Source organism: Notechis scutatus, chromosome 10, assembly GCF_049901735.1.
Source record: "Notechis scutatus isolate UNSWTSFEM ecotype Mainland chromosome 10, rNotScu1.2, whole genome shotgun sequence".
Taxonomy (NCBI): domain Eukaryota; kingdom Metazoa; phylum Chordata; class Lepidosauria; order Squamata; family Elapidae; genus Notechis; species Notechis scutatus.
In genome coordinates, this window is record NC_142018.1 from 5,456,626 (window position 1) to 5,474,540 (window position 17,915).

Below are 17,915 nucleotides of genomic sequence, written 5' to 3' on the forward strand. Positions count from 1 at the left end.
TAAAAAGATAACAAGGCAAATCAGAGCAAAGCCTCAGACAGTTCTGCAAGTGGTGATATCGCACACCTGGACTATTCCAATTGCACCCGGGTTTAGTTTTCTTTTTTTTTTTCTTGAGTAAAAAGGCAAGCTGGGGTGGAGAGGGAGGGATAAGGAATATGCCAGATGGATTTCAAGAACTGGATAGCTGTTTGAAGGAAAGTAAGCAGTTGACAAAAGTCCTGAGCAAAGATTAATCACCACTTTGGAGCAAAACGGTCAGCAATGTTGCTCCTTTGGCAAACAGGCTTGGGCAGAAGGGAAGAGGTGAGCTGCCTGCAGGAGTGGGTGAACAATATAAATGGTTTGGACATCTTGAAATAAAACAGAAATTGGCAATTGGGGGGAAAAAACTATTAAAAGGAAACTACATAAACAGTTGGACCACACTCTGACTTGTTGAAAGATAGGAAGAAATAGGCTTCGTATCCCTTTCAGGCCAAGGAAACATGATCTTCATCAGCTTGGCTCCCCCTAATTTCATCTTCCAGAATTGATGGGATAATAATGTTTCCCAGAACTCTGGAATTCTGGGAGTTGTAGGCACAAAGCACCTGAAAGGTTACCGGGAAGAGAGGGAGGAAATACCTGAAATAGAAAAAAAGAGAAGTTATTTGTAGTCCAACCAAATATCTCCCTTCCCCTATGGAGCCAACAGATGCTTTGAGGAATTGCCTAAGCCAGGGCTGTCAAACTGGTGGCCACATGGGCCGGATGCGTCCCATGCTGGCCATGCCCAGTTTAGCAAAGAGGGAAAAGTCAGGATACATCATGTGATGCTGCCATGATGGCACGAGCTTGACACCCCTGGCCTAAGCTGTGCAACACCTTTGCCTCTGAGGAAAGGATAGAGACCAATATTCTGGCTCTTGAGTCAGAGGGCCCATTGTGTCGTGACTTGTGGTGGTTGGGAATTAATTGATGATATTCACTAGCACAGGAGGTGGCCTTCAGAAAGTCTTACAGAAGATAAGTTCCTGTGGTTTAAGAACATGAGAACGTGACCAGAGTCTCACTCAGTCCAGGCTATTTGAATGCCTTTGGGACCTTCCCAGTCCTTCTCAGAAACCTCTATTTTGGGCTTGCTGATTTTGATGCCCGTGTATGTCCACCTCAGCTATTGAAACTGTCCATATGTTGTGAAGTTAAAGAGTTTTCATTATGTCTTCTGACTGTTTGTTGGTGTTCTGCTAGTGTTCTGCTAGTCTTCCACCTGTTTGTCCTGTGTAGTGGCTGTTGTAGTCATTACGTTGAGTTGGGCATGACTCCTGTTGTTTCTTCTGGGGCTCCTCTTTTGGTTTACTTAGGATGTTTTGGAGGGCTTTAGTTGGCTTGTGTGCTATTCTGATTCAACTGGGAAACTGTGACCATCCTAGGCCAAGCCAAGTTCAAAAAGGCTAGAGAATTCCTGGGAGCCTGACACTCACACAAATTAGCCATCAATAGACACATATAATATCTACCTACTGTGCCAAAAAGATAATCAATAATCCAAAGAGGAAACAAAAGACCAAAACACCTCCCCAACAGCAATGATGAGCATAAATTAACTCCAAGATTAACATCAGATCAACAATCAAGAAGTAAAGTGTATCCCAATCAAGGAACTGCCAGACAAGGTAATAGGATTGGAAAAAGGGGAAAATAACAGACCCAGAAAACTACAGACCCAGAAAACTACAGACCAGTCAGCCTGACATCAACACCTGGGAAGATAATCAAGCAACAGATCTGCAAACACCTAGAAGCAAGCAAACTTATAACTGGAAGCCAATTTGGGTTTGTCAAAAATCGATCATGTCAAACAAACCTTATTTCATTCTTTGACAAAGTAACTAAATTAATGGACCAGTGAAATACAGCGGACATAGTACACTTGCATTTCAGTAAGGCATTTGACACAGTAGACTGCAACCTACTTCTTGGTAAGTTATAAAAATATGGAATAGACAGACAGATACCACCAGATGGATTTGTAACTGGCTGACAAACCACATTCAACATGTAGTCCTTGATGGAATTACATCTACATAGAGGGAAGTAAGCAGTGGGGCATCAAAAGTTCCATTTTAGGCCCATACTTTTCAATACCTTCTTAAATGATGAGGGATTAGAAGGAAAACTGACCAAATTTGCAGGTGATACTAAGCTGGCAGGAATAGCTAACACCCCAGAAAATAGGCTCAAGATCCAGATGGATCTTCACAGATGTAAACATGGGGCCCTATCTAACAAAATGAAATTCAATAGTTGAAGATATTCTATTGCTATTTTTTTTCTAGGGAGATCAGATAATTTCTATGTAAATCATCTTCTTCAGGATTCAAATTCAGCCACCACTCATGCAGTAGCAAGATATTGTGCTGTTGCTATGATAAGGAAAAAACCAATTAAAGAATTAAAATCCTTAATCATATTAATGTTTTGCTTAGTTATTTACTAATAATTTTTAGAGAACATATATTTTGATGTATAATTTTACTGTACTAGTTTTATTAATGTTGGATGTGTAGACAGGGTATTGCTGTGGTGGGGTGTTTGGAGTGCGCCATATTTGATTTGTTTTGTAGTTGGTGGTATGTACCTGTAGCAGCACCTGCTTCTCTTTCTTGATCCTGGTTGTGTTTCCTATTTTTATTGGCTATTTTGTTGTTTGATATTGCTGGTCATTGACCAAATAAATAATTTAAAAAAAATCAATCTAGAGAAAAATAAGGTTTTACACTTAGGCAAGAAAAATCAATTGTACAGGTATAGATTAGGTGAAACCTGGCCCAATAGCAATAACTGTGAGAGCGACCTTAGAGTCCTGGTGGACAATCACTGAAATATGAGCCTATAATGTGTGGCAGCTGCCAAAAAAGCCAATGCAGTCCTAGGTGGCATGAACAGAGGGACAGAATCCAAGTCACATTAGTACCATGTTATAAAGCCTTAGTGAGACCACGGCTAGAATACTGCATCCAGTTTTGGTTACTATATTATAAAACAGATGTAGAGAATCTGGAAAGAGTGCAAGAAGAGCAGCCAAGATGATTAGGGGGCTGGAGGATAAAACATATGAAGAAGAACAGTTGCAGGAACTGGGATTGTCTAGTCTAGTGAAAAGAAGGACTGGGGGACATGATAGCAGCGTTCCAGTATTTGAGGGGCTGCCTCAAAGAAGAGGGAGGTCAACCTATTCTCCGAAGCATTTGAGGGCCAGACAAGAAGCAATGAAGGGAAACTCATCAAGGAGAGAAGCAACCTAGAACTAAGGAGACATTTCCTGACAGTCAGGACAATTAATAAATGGAATGGCTTCCCTCTAGAAGTTGTGGGTGCTCCATCACTGGAAGAGACCAGACAGCCACCTCTCTGAAATTGAGCAGGGGATGGACTAGAAGACCTCCAGGGTCCCTTCCGGATCTGTTATTCTATTAAAAAGCAAGAAGCCAGGCAGAGTTGTTCCTGAAACCAGGCAAGCAATTTTGGATCCTAAAGACATTGTGATGTAGCACCACCGCCTTCCGTTACCGACACAGGGCTTGCTCCTAAGTCCTCCTAACTCTGAAAACTTTTCCGCTTAATGGGTATCTTGATGGGGTCCAAAAAGGTCAAAATGGTCCCTGCAACCATGTGATCAAAGTTTGCCTTTTAAAAAAATGCCTATCACATATTGGAAAGGGGGAGGGGGGGCATCATGACCTTTTTAAACGTCCCTCACCAGGAAAGGGCTTGCTGTCCTCCCCCCCCCCACGAACATGCCAGCCTTGGCCCTGGCAGAGAATGTGGGAGGGAGGCCCAGAGGGGCTGCTGAAGCCCACGTGGCAAAACCTTCCACCTCCTCACATGGATGTAGTCAAGACAATCCCTGGGAAACGCTGGCAGGCTGTGCTGGCTCATGCCAGGGTTGACCTCCACCCTCCCCAAGACCAAACTGGGCTGATGGAGTGGATTTGCTTATGCTTCTGGAGGCTGTGAGGAATCTAGCCTTGACCGGGTGGGGAGCTTTTGGGATCCGCTGGCAAATGTGTTGTCTGAGCTCTGAGAAAGGGACGTGTGTGTGTGTGTGTGTGTGTGTGTGTGTGTGTGTGTGTGTGCCCTCCCTCCCTCCCATCACCATTTGCACCATGCAGTATGATCTTTTCGTCAAGGTTTCTTTCCTGCCCTCCTACCTTCTGGAGCTGGGCCATGGATGTGTGGGAGGAGAGCTTTTCTACTCCTGGGGCTCAGGTTACACCTAATCCCCCCAGCTGCGGAGGGAGAAGGAGGGCCGGCCTCCCCAACAGAATGGCTTTTGCTTCCAAAGGGTCTCCATTGTGCTCAGGCTCAACGTCCACCTGCCAGGGGCCCAGAGGGGTACGGCGCCCCTCCTCCTTGGCCTCGGCACTCACACCCAAGTTGGGTTACCAGACCTTTTCAGCCAAGCTTCTCATCGTAACAGATGGACCAGGACATTCTATGCCGCCCCCTTATTTCCAGTCAAGCAGCATTAGCTAAACGGCCACTGAAAGGAAAGGGGAGACAGTAAATGGAACACATGAAATATGTCCACATGGGAGCTGTATTTCATAGCAGGTATCGGCCCCAAGCCCTGGGCTTCACACCTACCGGTTTTTTTTAGCTGTGGGGCTTGGGGGCCAAATTCTGAGGGCTGGTTTTGACTTGCAAAGTTTTACACTGGATGATATCTTAGAGCCTCTCCTATCGGGACCGCCCCCTCCTCTACATTCTGGGGGGGGTGGAGGTTGGATTTGGGTCACCTCCCACTTCCCCGAAGGGGGATGGAATCCAGTAGGGTGGTTTTGCAGTGGATGCTCCAGATTTGTGGAATAACTTGTTAGAATTAAAGATTGCCCCATCCTTTTTTTTCTTTTTTCTTGCTCCAGAAAAAGGCATTCTGGAAGTTATTTAAGGTAGATTTGAAATGTTTATAGGGATTCTCAGTCCTCCAGTTCCTGGTTGTTCCAAAGGTGCTTTTTCAAGAGGCAGCTGGACTCCTTGGTTTTTCTTTGAAGACATTTCGCTTCTCATCCAAGAAGCTAAGTAGATTTAAAGTATTTGGTGGATCATTTATTGGGACCATTTTGGCTTTATTGCATTTTTTCATTTTGTTATTCTATCTCCTCCTCCTTCCTTGTATTTTTTTTAGAATTTTGATTCCGAAATCAAAATGTGATTGGCTATTTCTATTTTTATTAATATTGATTGTGCATGTTTTGACGTGTTTTATCAGTGTTTCTTATTGATGATTATTTTGTAAAGGGCTGGAGTCTGTAACTGATTCAGTAGGTATACAAGATGAAAGAATGAATGAATGAATGATTTATTTATTTATTGACATTCTGAATGAGAAATGAGCAGGTCTGCTGATGAGACCCAACTGCTCAGGGTAACGCAATTAAAAATGAATTTCAAAGACTTCTTTAAAAATCTCTTCTAAACTGCGTGATGGATTTCCACAAAGGCAAGTGACAGTTAGTGTATTGACTGCAAGTCATGGAGGCTAAATTTCCTTTGGGCATCCGTAGCACTTGAAGGCAGCAATTGGTTCAGAAAAGGGGGTCTCAGAATCAAGGCAGTTGGGGGGTACAATGAAAATGCCACCCAGAGTGAGTGAGACGTCTGCTGTGAAAAAAAAAAGGCATATTCTGTTCTTGGGATCGTCTGAAAGGAACCTGGAGCTAAATCATACAATGCACCTTCTGCAAATTCAGGATGAAAGCATCGGTTAGATCTTCTGCAGAGACCAGTCCTTTGACCTAAGAAAAGGTATGGTAGATTTGATAAAGGTATAAAACAAGGAGTAAAGCAAAGCAAGGGAGTCTAAAAAAATTACCCAGCATGGAAAATATAGAAAGAAAAATGCTGCCCTCCATCTTCCATAAGATTAGACTTGAGGTGTAAATTATAACCAAGATCTTGACTTTTTAACTGACTTAATAAAACCAGAACACCCAGTTGTGAGAAGATCCAATGAGGGAATAGAAGATTCTGGAAGTAAAACTACTGGCACAAGGGATAGTACCGCTGAGAGGACTTTGGATTTTCGACTCCCATTTCACAAAACCCAGCAACAACATGTTTGGCAAGCAGCTGGCTCGGTTCATCTCAAGGGCTTTAAACAAAGACTGGAAGGGAAGGGAGGTAGTGTTCAAGACAAACCCCAAGAATAATCAACAAGACAACCCATCAGACAATGAGAAAGGGAGTGGTGAAGGAAGGAAGGTGAACTCAGGTAGGTATAAAACAGGAGACAAGTGCAAAGTCAGCTGTAATGAGCTTAAATGCCTATACATTAATGCTGAGGAATTTGGGTAACAAACAAGGAGAATGAGAAGCCCTGGCACCTGAAGGTAGGTATGATATTGTTGCTATCACTGACACTTGCTGGGGAACAAACCCCATGCCTGAAACGTGCTGCTAGAAGGATTTAAAATGTTAAAAAGAAACAGAACTTTATGAAGATGTTGGAAAGACCCTGAGCCTAAGCAGAACCTTGGGGAATGCAACTGCCATATTCCCTCCCAGTAGATGTAGTTCCATTGAGGACTATCCACCGAATGCAGCTGGCCAGCCAATTGCAAATCCATCTGGTGGTGGAGCTGTCTATCCCACATTTTTCTATCTTACCAAGAAGTAAGTGGTGGTCTACTTTGTTAAATACCTTATTGAGGTCGAAGTAAACAGCAGCATTTCAGTGGTCCGCTAAGTTAGCCACTTTGTCAAAGAATGAAATAAGATTTGTCTGGCATGATCTGTTTTTGACAAACCCATGTTGGCTTTTAGTAATAGCTTTGCTTCTTTGTAGATGTTTGCATGTCCACTGTACTGCGTGATGATCTTTTCCAGGATTTTCCTAGATGTTGATGTTAGGCTGAATGGCCTTTGGTTTTCTGGATTCTTTTTTTTCCTTACCCAAAGTTGGGAACCACACCAACTCTTTCCCACTCATCTGATAAATGTCTGTGGAGATTGCCAGTCATCCAGGTCATGGTTCATCCAAAGGTACTTCTCCTGCCCCCTCAAGAGGCAAGTACAGTTTTCGGTTTTTCTTTCACTTCGCATTCAAGAAGCTTCTTCACCTCTGAAAATCTAGGGTGTTTCAAAATTTCTAAAGCTGCTGTGTGATGCTACAGAAAGATCCTTTGACTTGTTGCTTTCTTTCAGAAATGTGAAAAACAGAATTGATATATAGTTGTTTTTTTTTACTCTGGAATAATTATAGACATTGGAAATGAAAACAATTATATTTTGAGTATAATCTTTCATCAATATGGAATAGGTATGTATGCATGGTATGGTTAGAATCATGTTTTATTTTAGAATGGGCTGTAAAAGTAAACCATATATATATATTACACATACACACACACACACACACACATTCAGTATATATAATATATATAAAAATACGGTTTGTTTTTACAGCCCATTCTAAAATAAAACACAATGATTCTAACCATACCAAATCTATGAAATCAGAGCACCAATTTATACATGTCCATCAAAGCAGATTAGTTGATAATCTGGAATCCGGGTTCCAAATTCTTATGTTAGCTAGTAGCTGTGTATCACATCGCCCTCTGGTGGCTACATTTGTTATTTCAACTGCATTTTTTTAAAAAAGACCCATTGACTGGAACAAACTTCTAACTCTCGGCTTGGTTAAATGCATCAGCCACAATTAAAACAAACATGCTCAAATGCATCCCAGCTCCAGGAAGAATATGAGGGTTTTGCTTTCATGTATATGGAACAAGAGCAGGAAAAAGGAAAGCCCCGTTGGCCTCTTTGCTAGCCTCCGCAGGTATGAAATTGTATTTCTGCCCTTAAAAGGGAAAGAGATGGCGGGATTGAAGCCAAGAAGGTGACATGGAGGAGGGTCTGGGAGGAGACCCCCCGGATCCTTTTTCCTCCATCAGCTCTCCTAACCAAATGGGTCTTTCCTTCCCCAGATGCCCTTCTCCACCAAGAGGAACCACTGCTATGGTTTGAAAATGTTCACGATGCCCCCAACCATTCAAATAGACCTCGTCCTTTTTAGAGTGTTCTGGGCTTGCTAGGACCCTACAGGATGATGAAACAGTTTGTTTTAAATTGTTGTTGTTATGATGGTTGGTTGCATAGTTAGCCAGATGTTTATACTGAATTTGGCATTTTTATCCACCTGTTCAAGTCCTTCCCAGGTAGGATGGCTGGCTGGGGAACTCTGGAAGATTATGCATCCTCAAGCTTCCAAGATTGACACACATCATCTAAGGAGACCATTTAAATATATTCATAATACTTTGTTAGAGCAATTTCACACAAAACAACTATTTTTCTTCATCGTCTTATATCTCTCTTTCCTCTTTTCCCCCTTCCTATTATTAAAATTAATGCATTTAGCCAGAATTACAGATGACTAGGGGACTGGAGGCTAAAACATACGAAGAACGGTTGCAGGAACTGGGCTTGGCTAGTCTAGTGAAGAGAAGGACCAGGGGAGACGTGATAGCGGTCTTCCAATAGTTGAGGGGCTGCCACAGGGAGGAGGAAGGGGTCCAGCTATTTTCTAAAGCGCCTGTAGGCCAAACAAGGAATAATGGATGGAAACTGAACAAGGAGAGATTCAACCTGGAAATAAGGAGAATCTTTCTGACTGTGAGAGCAATCAACCGATGGAACAGAAGTTGCCCTCAAAAGTTGTGGGAGCAGCATCCTTGGAAGCTTTCAAGAAGAGACCAGACTGCCACCTGTCAGAAATGGTGTAGGGTCTCCTGCTTGGGTGGGGTGGGGGTTGGACTAGATGACCTACAAAGTCCCTTCCAACTCTGTTAATCTGTTAAACAGTGGCTTTTGGCAAAACTGTTGTAAAACATGGTCACATAACTGTGGAACATTACAAATGGCCGTAAATGCAGGCCAGTTGCCAAAAACCCAAGTGCAGTCATGTGACTGGGAGGGAGGGGAGGTGACCATTAGAACTTACAGGTATCCCCAGGGATCCTACCAGGCAAATTGCTCGCCCCTCCCCACCCCTGGAGCACTTTGCATGAGCCCTGAAACATGCAGGCTGGTTGGGGGCTCTGCTCATGGATCCAAAGTCCCATCCTCCGTGTTTGGTGGCTGCCTGGTTGTCCTGTGCTGCAACTTGGCCACGGATGAGCATCCCTGCGTGGGTGGATGGCCCATTGCCACGCGGCAGGGAGTTAGGGGCCAGTGGGCCAGTGGTGGGGCAGGAGTGCTGGTTGAGGTCATTCAAAGGGCCCACGTCGTGGTGATCCAATAGCAGTATAGTTGTCAAAAGGATGGGAATTTCTAGGATATTTTGTCAGGGGAGCTGTGTCAAAGGAGGGTGCAATTAAAGAGGGTGCAATTCAGCAGGGGAGGAGCTGTGGCTTCCGTGGCCCTTTATCCACAGGGGCCCAGTCTCAGCTCGTGGGGGACTCTCTTTGACTGGCCTTCCAGGGCGGCTGTGGGCAGAGTATTGCGGTGAGCTGCATATTTGTAGCATGATGATGCACCCAACTGCATACTTTCCCCCTACAAATTAGGGCAAAAATAAACGTTATCTCATTGATTGGAAGAACTCACAAAAGTGAGACGCATCAAAGGAAGGCCTTTAGAGACCGAGGACAGCAATACATTTCTCAGAATTCCACTTCTGTGGATTGAATTCAGGGATAACGGTTCAGAAATAGGATTGTAAATCACAACAGCTTGGGTCAGCCAACAATTTTTACAAATCAATAAATCAATAGGGAGAAAACGGTCGATTTGTTTCCTAGAGATGCACGGGATTATCATATTAAGACTTGCCCCACCCAAGGCAATCCATCTCCTTCTGAGATGTCTTCTCCAAGGAAGCTGGAAAAGTCCCTCTCTGAAGGCTCCTCTAACCACCCCCTTTGCCCAGCTGTTGGCTCTTGACCTTCTCATCCCCATAAAGCCATTTGCTCCAGAGGCTCAGCCAACCTTGGCTTCCACACGCGTTAATCTGAAGCTGGATCAAAAACTGGGTTTTTTTGGCAATATCGGAGCTGGTGGATGGTCTGTTTAGATTTAGGTTGGCTTAGCTCTTTCTTCACCACCTCTCCTAGCTTGGGCCAAGCAAGCTCTCACTCAGTTACTTGCTCCCCCTCCAACTAACCCATCAGTCAGTCTGATCTTAATCCTATTCAGTTCCACCATTTCTGTCAAAAGATTTATCCGACTTGATTTTTCCTGTTTTTATAAGATTCTAAAAAAACTTTCACTCTTTACACATGCACACACCAGCGCACGTATGTGCATGCATACACACACTCAATAATACACCCCAATATGTAAAACCAAATACTATGAAGATCTCTTTCCAGCACAACTACTACTACAAGCTTTTTAATAGAAACAGAAGAATTAGTGCCTTCATAGCAAGTCTTCTTCTTCTTCTTCTTCTTCTTCTTCTTCTTCTTCTTCTTCTTCTTCTTCTTCTTCTTCTTCTTCTTCTTCCTCTTCCTCTTCCTCTTCCTCTTCCTCTTCCTCTTCCTCTTCCTCTTCCTCTTCCTCTTCCTCTTCCTCTTCCTCTTCCTCCTCTCCATCCTCTCCCCCTCCCCTCCTTAGGCATGAATTTCAGGGTCCTACTTTTGAAACCCTTTTGTGTAATATTGCTGTAAACTTCCTTGTGCCGCCTGCTGCTTTCTTATTGGATGGAGTTATAACACATTGGATGAGGTGGAGCATATCAGCAAGTTTTCAAGTTCATCTAACTGGTTTTGGTATAGCAGAAGATGACATGAGGTTAACAATAACATTCAAAGCAATTGTCTTGCTTTACAACATACCCATATCGTTGAAGACAAAAATAGATGCAACAAAAAAGAGCATTGACAAATAATAAACTCATTTATGCTGTTTGTCTAAGGTTTCACATGTGTTTAGTCCAAAGCACAGACATTTTTCGAAGGTATTTGTAGCATGGCATGTATTTGACCACAAGTACAATTTACTTTGGTTGGTGGATGAGAAGCTTTCTGCTGGAAGTGGTCAAGGGCAGCCTATAATTGTCCTGAACCAATACTGCTGTGGAAGAATGAATCCAGGATCAACGGGAATTTATGGACAATTTTGCTCTGAGCCTAGCAGCTTACAGCTTCTGGCTCTCTCTAGAAAACAATTTCACTTTCTAAATTGCATGCCCAGAATAAAGCAATCTGGTGAAAAAAAAAAGAAGACTAAAATCGAAGGAGTATTTGAGGGGGAAAGGGTTGGAATTATTTATTTGGCTGGGGTAGTAATCCTTTACTGAATGTTTTCTCACTTCTCAATGAGGCCAGGTGAAGGCCAGGCCACAGCTGCTGCTAGCTGGCCGCAGAAATGCCCTGGTATGGTAAAGCTTTTGCAAAACAGTTCCAGAGGCAACCTGTGGACTCATCCTGCCCAGAGCCCAAGTGAAAAAGCCCTCCGAGCTTTGATCCAGCCGGACTCTCAGCCAGTCTCACCTTTAAGAAAAACATGTTACCCAGAGATCCAGGTGTGCTTAGATGCTTCCTTAAATGCCTGTCATATTTCATTGTTCTTCTTTATTCAAATATATATTTTACAAACCCATATTTAACTAAACAAACTAGACTAGACTAACAAATAGTTTCTTTCCCTGGGCCATCCGAACCACAAATAAACACGAAGTCACTACCTTATTAAGATGTGAAAAGATGTGAAATCTCAATACCCCATTCAGATGTATAACAACATATTACAGTACAATCCATCTCTTGTGTATTATACTCAGCTAAGCGTTACAGTCAGTGTTGGATGTATATTTTGTGTATATTTGTAGATATTGTACTCTCAAATTGCAAATGGAGATGCGGGTACTCTATTTTTCTTATCTTCATTTTTAAGTGCTTTGGTTTTATTGTATTGCGAACAGTTGCTGGGGTGCATCCACAGTTTCGTTGTGCTTGTACAATGACACTAAAGTTCTTCTAATTCTATATGGAGATTCTTAGCACTTGGCTTTGAGACAGAAGACGTCCAAGATATTTGGGAGACTGAGAATGGGAGAAATACTGGGATAATAACAGGAAGGAAGGAAGGAAGGAAGGAAGGAAGGAAGGAAGGAAGGAAGGAAGGAAGGAAGGAAGGAAGGAAGGAAAGAAGGAAAGAAGGAAGGAAGGAGGTTCCTTTGATCTGGTTGGTCTCTATTCTACATTTCTGCTCAAAGTAAAACCTGTTCCATCTACATCGGAGAACAACCTCTGGCTCCCAATTTGATGATGGCATCTGCAGTTCTCTCCCCCCCCCTTTTCTCTCTGTCTCTCCCTCCCTCCCTCTCTCTCTGTGTATTCCAAATGTGTCCCAAATGGAACCATTTTCTGCCTGATCAAAAGTTCAAGGCGAATCGAGAGAAGTCATGGGGGAGACAGAAATGATCTCACCTTCAGAGCATTTCCCTGTTCTGTCTTTATTTTCTGGCTTGTCCTGTCTTCTAAATGGCTTAGCCTAAAATTGCCAGATTTGTTCTAATCTGCTGGCTTTGGCAGGAGTCGAGGCTTTGACTAATTTGCGGGGGAGAGAGCGCAGGCATGGGGAAAGTTGGAGGGGGGGCCAACAGCTACAGAAAGGGGAATCCTCGAGATCAGCCTAAGATCAGGTGGGGCTGGCCATGCCAAGGTCCAGGTGAATTGCAAGGTTTTTCTTGGAGGAGGGGAGAGGTCGAGAGTGCCGGCCTTCTTCCCAGGCCTTGGGGACAGGCCCCAGAGGGCTCCTCACCCGGCCAGGGACTTTCCATTGCTCTCTGACAGAAGGAGCAAATTACTAAATATTGGGAGAATCAATCAAGGCATTCTATTTAGGCATTCAATAATTTCCAGTTCTACAGACAAACGATTTGAGTCTGTCATCTGCACCTCTATAACTGTCTGGTTTGGTTCTGCAAGCCAACAAGACAGGCACAGACTCCAGAGAGTAATTAGGACTGCAGAAAAAAGTATTACTACCAACCTGCTTTCCATCGCGGCACTCCTTACTCTTGGTCAAAGAGACTTTAGAGCAGGGGTCCCCAACCACCGGGCCCCGGACCGGTACCGGTCCGTGGAACATTTTCTACCAGGCCGCCGGTTTGCTGGGCGGCGCCATCTTGTTTCGATGAGAAAGTGCTTCCAGGTGAGCTTTTCCGGTTGGAAAGCGGCGTTTGGGTCCTGACGGAATCCTCGTGCCTTAGTTTCATCGAAGTGGGGGGAGGCTTCGAACAAAACTAAGGCGCGAGGATTCTTTCAGCACCCAAGGCAAGGCGAGCCGAGCGACCATCCCAAAGCCGTCCCGAAGCCCATCGACAAAGGTACAAAGGAGGAGTTGAAGGTGGCGGGGAGAAGCGGGGGATGGCTGGCTGGCCGGTCGCTCGGCTCGCCTTGCCTTGTCATGCGTGCTGATGCCGGTACCGGGCCGCGCATCATTTTGTGATGCCAGTGGCACAAAAAAGGTTGGGGGCCACTGCTTTAGAGGATCCTAGCTACTGGCCAGTTGATGAGAAATTGTGGGCAAGTGCTTTCTCCCACCCTGATATGTTTTGCAAGGTATTTGCTTGCTTTGTTAGGGAAAGAGCTGTCAAGTTCATACAGTATCCCATTTTTCTGCTTTGCACCTGAACTATGGCCTGTTTGCTCAAAAGGAGGGCATTGCTTGCCTTTGTAAATGGGGAAGAGTTACAAAGGAAGCAAAAAAGCCTTCCTACTGAAGATTTGGCCCTGCCTCGTAGTCTTTTTCTTTAAGGTTGGGTGTCATTTGAGTCATTGATCCTTATTTCCCTTATTGTCCCCTCAAGTTTTCAACTAACCAAATCTCCTCGCTTTCCTTTTAAGGGTGCAACTTCTCAGGAGTCTGGATGTGCTTTTCTCTTCCTTCAAATTCTCACTCATGCCCCTATTTTGGGTGAAATTGTTGCTTAATTGGTTCTCCCTTCCCAACATAAACAAGAAGGCCTAGATACACGAGAATGATTTCTAAATCCTCACACGTCTTTCCTTCCCATCTGCTGCTTTCACTTGGGTGGTTTCTGCTTGGAGAACAATATTCCTGTCATGCATCTAAGCGCTGATGTTCCCTTCCTTTGCACTAGCGAGCCTTTCGCTCAGACCCAGGAGGCTGCAAGAGGACCTGGGCCAGAGCCAACAACCATGGTCAGCGGGCAGGGTGGCAGCTTTATCTGTTTTCATGCACATCATTCAACAAGCAAATAATATTTTTCAAAATAAGTGTAATTTTTTAAAATAAAATGCACGTTACCATTCAGCCATGTTCTTCAAAGATGGTGCCCCATCCTGGTTGCTCCATGGTGTTTTGGGGTGGGATCCCCCCATGGGATGGGTTAAAAGGGCAGGACAAGGTCTTAGTGGGGTCACATGAGCAGACAACCAGCTCACAAGAAGAACCTTCTATCCTGCAGCATCCACCGTCTTTACTCACGGACCAGGCTGGCTGCGATTTAGGATGCTCACAGTCCAGGAGGTCCATCTGAATCTGGAGAACCTAACAAGGATCTTAAGGCAGCTTGTGACCAACAATTTTTTGAATTAATCTTCATTCAGTCATCTCCCTCAAGCCTCCCGCAGAACTACTCTTTAAGAAATAATACCATTGAAAATGGGGGTGATGAGCCATAAAATTTAAGTATGTCATTAAAAAAACTGCAACGGAGTATCCTATACTTAGAAGGGGATCAGAAATTTCAGTTGTTAAAATTTTAAAAAGTTTAAGATGTTGCTAAGATAAACGTTACAGTTCCAACTTAAAAAAGTTAAAACCAATATTGAATGGCTTTTAATGTATTTATTTTTAAAACTTTCTTGTTTCACAACCAGCACTATATGGTAGACATCAATCCAGAGAAGGAATTTCGTAGCTGAGAAGCCACCACTGCAAAGTTATTTTTTCGGAACAGTTTTGTTTGGAGGGGACCCTCAGAATAAGGTATTTGGTGCAGAGGGGTATCGATGGGATCAGATAGACAATTCGGTAGTTTGGCTCCAGAGCTCTGAAGCATTTTGTTCTGGGCCAAGAAGCAGACAGAAACATGGTCCAGACAACATAGCACTACCACAAAACGACCCAGTGTCCAGGACTTCAATCTCAGTTCAACATTTCTAGAGGGTTTTCCAAAACCACCTGCTCAGTGGTGGGATTCAATCTTGGGCGTGGTTTGGTGGGCGTGGCAGGGGAAGGAGCCTGTCAAATCTCCAGCCAGAGGTGGGATTTGCCGGGTCTCCAAACTACTCAAAATTTCCACTACCGGTTCTCCAGAACTGGCCAGAACCTGCTAGATACCACCTCTGCCCCTGCTTTACCAAAACCCAAAAGTAGCCCAGATGAAGACCTGCTCAGGAATCTGGACAGCTTCAGTAGAAGGACATCTCTGTCCAGTTGAAGTGGCAAGGCTGGCCAGCACAGAACTTTTAGAAACATCATAAATCAAGGGAGCTCAAATAAAGTTGCCCATGAAGTTAAGAGGCGAATAGCCCCCCGTTTGCTGGCTGACTAGCTGGTGTCTCCTTTTCATGCGCGCCGAGAGGCCAGAGCCCAATCATGCAGATGGACTGTGGCCAGCCAAGAGCATCGTCAGCCCAGATCCCCGTAAGCGTTTGCGCTTCTCCCTGAAGACTCAATCCTGTTATTTTTCATTTTTGTTGGTGGAGATCACTGGGAACATCTTGTTTCCTGATGCCTAACATCCCTCCGTTTGCAGGGGGAGAGGGCAAGCACTTGTATTTTTCTGCATTTATAAAGCTATTTTGGATATGAGGCCTGGCAAAGAGACGATTTTCCAGCTAATGCTTCTATTTGATTTGGCAGCAGGCAGCCTGAGTAGAATTGCTTTTGTTTTAGAAGCTGTCCCCCCTATGAGATTAAAACAACAACAATATGTGATTTATTAATCTTTCAGGGATTTCTTCCCTCTCCCTGACTAGAGCATCTGGACTCGGCTTGCTCGTTGATGAGAGCATTAATATAATAAATAATAAGCATTAATATAATAAATGATAAATCAATTTCAGGGTTGGCTGACTTCTAGGTGAGGCCTCATCCCAACAGTCTCTTTTAATAGCAATACTTTGGATCTGAAACATTATTTAAACCAGTGTTTCTCAACCTTAGCAACTTTGAGATGTTGGACTTCAACTCCCAGAATTCCCCAACTAGGAAGCTAGGGAATTCTGCTAGTTGAACTCCAGATGGGCTGATTGGGGAATTCTGGGAGTTGAAGTCCACACATCTTAAAGTTGCCAAGTTTGAGTCAGTTATTATTTGTTCAGTGTCTGTATGCACTCTTAAGGATTTTGGGATACAGAAGGCAGGACAGTTTGCAACCGGGAACCAGTGGCCCCCTGCCCTCCCTCCCACCCGCTGAGATTTGATCCAAAGTTGCCTGGCTACTAAAAAAGAAAAAATGGAAGAGACATCACTGTCCTGCATCTCATTTCTGACTTTGGATCATGTCTTGCCTGATTTCCAGGATAAACATAGCGATGAGAGCATGAGTTTGAACTTTAAATCAGCACCCACCAGAGGTTCCACAAGGGATTTTGAAAAGTCAAGATGGCGGCCATGATGGTGTGGTTGAATCCAGACCTTTTAAATACATGCGTTTCAACTGTGTGGTTGTCTCTGGCAGTCTGTGTGATTTGAACTTCAGCCTCCCCGGTCATAGCCCAGGTCCTTGCAAGCCATTATCCGTGAACTCTGTTTCAGGGTTCATTTTGAATTGAGTTGCAAATCGCAGAGGGATATTGACCTTATTCTGTTGCTTAATATTTGAGCATAATTAATGAGTAATGGAGAGAGAGACAGAGAGAGAGGGAGGGAGGGAGAGGTGCTGTGGTACAATTCTTGCTTTTGGGACACTGAGGAACCTGGAAAATTAGGCTTCCAACCTGCTGAGGGGATTTCCAGGCTAAAGATGGTCTCCGGCTGCAGGAGATCATCTCCACCACGCAGAAGGGGCCTGGGGTGGGACGGGCCACCTTGTTCTGCATTGAGCAAAGTGAAAGCCTGCAGCCCTGCCTGGGCCCTTCCCAGGGCTCTGTGCTGGAGGAGAGGCACCAGGAGCCAGAGGTCGGTGGTTGCAGGCAAGTTCAAGCATCCGGCAAGCGGCCTATCTTTGAACATCCCTTGCAGACCTCAGTTGTCTCTGGCAGAGGATGAAGCAAAACGGAGTGAAAACTAGGTATTTGGACGAACACTTGATCTACCCGTCTTGTGTGGCTTTTCCCTCTCATACTTACTTCCAAAATTTGGACAGCAAGGTCATAGTTGCAGACAAATCTTTGGCGGAATTCTCCCACGTAATATGTTTCTAAGCAAACGGTTCAAGTTCATAACGGATCCCCTCTGCCAAAGAATTGTTTTTTTCAGTCAGGCTGCACACACACAAAAGGCGTGCCAAGACTTTTGGCACAAATCACGTATGTGTGGATGGGTGAGCTTCCTTTTACAGCCAAAAGGAAAGATTAGACACAGACCATTCTCTAAGATTTTCCATTGGGTTACCTTGCAAAACATTTAAACCAGCCAATCAGTTTCTTCAGTTCAAAGGATGTGATGAGAACAGGAGGGAAACGGAGGAGCCCTCCTCCTCCTCCTCCTCCTCCTCCTCCTCCTCCTCCTCATGCTCCCCAGGCATTTTGGGATTACAATCCACATCATTCCCAGAATAGATGAGCATAGGAACTGCCTGTGATGCTCAGGCTCCAGTACGATCAAATTGAACAAAGATCTTGCCTTTTGTGTTCTACGAATTACGTTAGCCAAAGGCATTTGTGGACAGGGGGTCAAAGGTATCAGGATAGCATCCACACTCAAGTGACTGAAGCAAAAAAACAGTAGGGCCTCCATCAGGTGGCTGTGGCTGCCATTTTACTTTCTCAATTCTCCCA

General features: G+C 44.2%; 1 long non-coding RNA gene across 1 annotated transcript; it reads right to left on the bottom strand.

Moving 5' to 3' along the window:
• Window positions 1-14,717: 14,717 nt before the first annotated feature.
• On the bottom strand, window positions 14,718-17,482 carry LOC148129741 (uncharacterized). Its single transcript, XR_015750709.1, has 2 exons — window positions 17,265-17,482; window positions 14,718-15,879 (listed from the first exon to the last, which is right to left on the bottom strand). It is a non-coding gene; the product is annotated as an uncharacterized LOC148129741 (long non-coding RNA).
• Between the last annotated feature and the right edge of the window lie 433 nt (window positions 17,483-17,915).